The sequence below is a fragment of the Anomaloglossus baeobatrachus genome, chromosome 5 (genome assembly GCF_048569485.1).
Source record: "Anomaloglossus baeobatrachus isolate aAnoBae1 chromosome 5, aAnoBae1.hap1, whole genome shotgun sequence".
Lineage (NCBI taxonomy): Eukaryota > Metazoa > Chordata > Amphibia > Anura > Aromobatidae > Anomaloglossus > Anomaloglossus baeobatrachus.
This window is the reverse complement of record NC_134357.1, coordinates 474,278,150-474,282,436: the sequence shown is the minus strand read 5'-3', so window position 1 is coordinate 474,282,436 and position 4,287 is coordinate 474,278,150. Positions and strand designations below refer to the sequence as shown.

Here is a 4,287-nt window from a genome sequence, read left to right as displayed (position 1 = left end):
CAATATTTAAAGAAAATAACATAAGTTCAAGCCCACAATTCTATAACTCCTCTGTCTGCCTTGTACGTAGGTGGTGGTGGATTGCCCAGCTTTACAACAGCGCCATCTGAGAAAGAAAAATCAGAAATTATATGCAACAGCATATTACATTCTGTAGTAGAATAAAATCCCCAATAAAAATAGTAGGTATTTTTCCTGGCAAGAATAAACTAACATTTTTTAACAAAACTAAATGATCTTTTACCGTAGGACAATAAATATTAACAATCCTAACATGCCACCCTCTATAGCGAATAATTGCAATTATACACCTCCCCGCCTCCACTAATGTGTAACTATCAAAAGAAAACTCTCTGTTACCCAACAGAATCCCCACACCATCATTTTTATTTACAGACAAACGAGACCAAATGTGTTGTCCATGAGGCCAATCTTAGTGGTGTCAACCAGTCCACACTCCTGCAAACAAAAGATATCTGCTCCCATTTTATAAATATATTTGAGGACAGTAGCTCTTCTTCCTCTTGATTTGATTTGTCTCACGTTCAAGGATAGGATATTACATGCAGTTTTGGGAGCCATGTTCTCACCAGTTTAGTCAGGTAACCGCAAGCTGGCAACTTCCGCCTCAACTTTCTCCTTCTAGAGGCTGGCAGGGAGACACTAAGCAATGATTGTCAGTAAACTTCTCAAAAAAAAATCAACTCTGGGTGAAAAGCTAATCTCAGGATAGACCTCATCACTTGAAGTGCTTGCACTTTCCTTACTGGCAGTGCTCCTCCCCTGTCTACAAGCTTGATTTTCTTAGCAGCCATAAACTCACTCTCCTCCATGTATCTGGCCATGGCTGTAACAGAAAAGTCTCCTTGTCCAGCTGGACCACCTTCTCTCACCTCTTACTTGGTTGCCCCCCATGACAGGGCAGGGGATTTACACAATTCATCCGCCACATCCCCCTTGACACAGGCAGCAGAGTGACAAGAGAAATCCGCTTCCAGCTCTGAGACCTCCATTCCCTGATCAGGTGGACTTGGAGAGACTGCAGGAGCTTGAGCCAAATCCTGAACATCAGTAACAGTGGGAAGAACAGGTTCATTAGCAGAAACATCAACAGGGTGACTAACAGCCTGTGCAAACCCAACAGGAGCCACAGGAACCTCTGCGACCACCTGAGCGTATACCTGGTCTTGTTGCGGCTCCTGCAGTGCCTATAGACATGTCTGACTTCTCCACAAGCATTGTAAACAATGGGGTTACTGCAATCCTTAACCAAGTGCTCCACCTGGTTACATTTCCAGCAGGTTGCTTCATAATAACATCTCTTCTGTGTATGGCGAAAAACATTACGCTTACGGAAAAAATATGGGACATCTGGATAAATCATGTAGTCAGAGTCTTTCCCAATATAAAAAATAGAGGGAGGGTTAAGGATTGGGTCCACCCCAAATCACACAAAAAATGTATGCTTACCCGTCCAGAGCCCTTCCTTGTTAGTAATTTTGTGTGAGTACTGTACATACATACAGTGCTTCATCAGGAAGTCCGTGATTTCTGCCACATAAACAAAAGGATTGTTCATAAACACAACTAAAGGCATATCACTTTTTGAATACTGCAGGGTGAAGCCAAGTCCACTCAGAAGAGAGGTGTTAGTATTCACCAAGGACTTAAAAAGATTCTGGCAAGCGCCAATATGGTAAAGGACAAGTACATACAATCCGCTTCTTCTGAACTCCTGAAGACAAACGATCTTCTTTAATTCCAGGATATCATACAGGACCGTGTTCACCAGGTTTTCCAGAGGTAAATGCTGCATCTTCACTTCTGCGGTGTCAATACCCCAACCGAAATAAACCCGGGTAGCTCCGGTCCCAGCAAAACGTACAATGACGTCCATCTTCAAAACACCTTCTTGATCACTTCCTTCTCACTCTCCCTCTATAGCAGCAACTGGGTTAAGACACACATGGTGGCAATGCCAGAGGGCCGAAGGTTAGTACTCAAGTAACCTCCAGACTCAGACACATGACCTTAGCTAAAAAGTCCGCCAATAGCAACACGAGGATGAAGTCCTCTCAATGCAGAAAGTATGATTCCTGAAGCCGATGAGCTGGATACCCCAGACACCTCAGGCCAAGACCAAATGCAGAACCACAAGGAAACTACACTTGATCTTAGCCAAAAGGCTGAGAAGCGATAACCGGAAATGCTTTAGGCCTTGCGTGGCACCCTGGTCCATGCTGGACACATCTTAGGGAGATGGGTACAAACCCACACCTTCAGAAGCCCAACCAAAACATTGGAGAGGCTGTTTTGCAGGGCAAAAACAAGAAGCCTGGCGCATTTTGCAGCCACCGCCCACTGCCATGAATTGAAATAACTCTTTTTGGACAAAAGCACCTCCACTCCCCCTTCCTCCTTCCTCCTTCTGTTGTTTCTAATTCATGTCACAAACAGACAGTCAGGACAAGCTGCATGACTTTCCTTCACAGCCCCTCTCCCCTTCCACCCTCCCCCAGCAACATTCTACTGACCTTCTGGCTGCATTGTGATATGCTAGTGTTTCATCTCTTGCTACTGAATGGCCAGAGGGAAAAAAATAAGGTAAAAAGGTAAAAAAAAAAACCTTATTAGCAAATCATAAAGCAAAGTTTTGGTTTTTGGGGCTTTTTAAAGTTTGCCTTTTCGAAGTTATCAGTTTTAGTATGATTAATAAAAGTGCTAATTCATTTCATATACTGACCATTCTTAGTATTATACGATACTTATATTACAGTATCATGCTTCGCAGTGGTTTGCAACACATTCATGACCCATGGCTGTCCCCAATTGGGCTTAGAAGGTAAATTCCCATCATGACCTCTCTTTTTGCACCTGCACTTGGGAAGTCAAAGTGCAAGCAAGCTCTCCTGCCACCAGAGGGAGGCAACAGCTCAGGAAATACATCATCATAGCCCAAAGCAAACACCCGAAAATGCATGGTAGTAATAAACAGTTAATTTTAATACTCACTCCTGCAGTCAGAAGCTGAAACCACTTTTTCCAAAAGAGATCAATTAGATTCAATTGAAAGTGATATAGATAAGATAGAGAACAAGATACTACACACAACCTTCCAGTTGCTCACGTTGAGTCGAGATGAGTTTGCTATTTGGCGCAGTTATCAACTAAAGCTGGAGAAACTGTGAAAGAAAAATGAAAAGAGGAAAAGTGTAAAAAGTTATATGGCCAAATTAAGCATATGAACTTGCTTGCTTTCAATGAATTCATTAATCGGGCAATCAGGTCAATTTAATTCTGCTTTTGGAAACTGGGTTAAGAAATGGGTGCACCGGTCCTGGTGGTACTGGAATACCAGGTCAATGCGTGAAGTGGACAGAGTAAGCTCTTCTTCTTATATTTGGTCCCCAGATAGGGGACGTATCAGATATTAAACTGATGAGCAGATTTTTTTTTTTATTTATGATAACTGTCAACCTTAACCATTTCACCCATAGGATAAGGAATCTGGCTACCATCTAAACTAATCATAAATGGTTTCTTTTTATTAAGTCAAAAAAGATTACATGAAAATACATTATTCCAAAACAAGAAAACATCAATATAGTAAAGAAAACACAATCACATAATTAGTTGCTTCCATTTCAGAAGCTTCCATGTTCCCTCGGCATCCATCCCATTCTTACTGTCACATTTATTGTAAAAATACAACTTAACCAGAATCATGTTCACACAGTCATCCACATCAAAACTCTCATTCTTGTACATGTATAAGTTCCTACTACTCTATAAAACTTCCTTCACACACACACACCAAAAACAATATATGTAGTACATTCCGCACGGGCAAAAAATGACATGCCACCATCTTAGTTTTACAGGTGATCAGTTGTTTAGTAATATGCCAGTTGTTCCCTATTTTTAGAGATCTATCTGTGCAGTGAAACCTGCAAAATGAACAACTGCCACACCTGTATTTCCCTTTTGGGCTATATTTGTGTAACCAAATGGCACATATCTTTTTTTAACCAAAATATCACTCAGATTTTTGCTTTTTTTTAAGGTCACTATTGGTCTATGTCTTGCCAATTCAGTCAAATCCCCATCTTTCTCTATTAAATGCCAATTTCTGTTGATAATTGATCGGATAGTATTCTCTAGTGGACCATATTTAAAGCAGAACACAAATTTATTAAACTTTCCATTCTTACGATATTCTCATTGGAAAAATTCATTTGAGCTTTTTCGTGTGCCTGCTCTATATTTTTTTCGGGGCACCCTCGTTCT

The 4,287-nt window shown here is 41.0% G+C and overlaps 1 non-coding gene across 1 annotated transcript; it reads right to left on the bottom strand.

The window, feature by feature from the left end:
* Nucleotides 1–3,321: 3,321 nt before the first annotated feature.
* On the bottom strand, nt 3,322–3,507 carry LOC142313466 (U2 spliceosomal RNA). Its single transcript, XR_012754475.1, has one exon. It is a non-coding gene; the product is annotated as a U2 spliceosomal RNA (small nuclear RNA).
* Between the last annotated feature and the right edge of the window lie 780 nt (nt 3,508–4,287).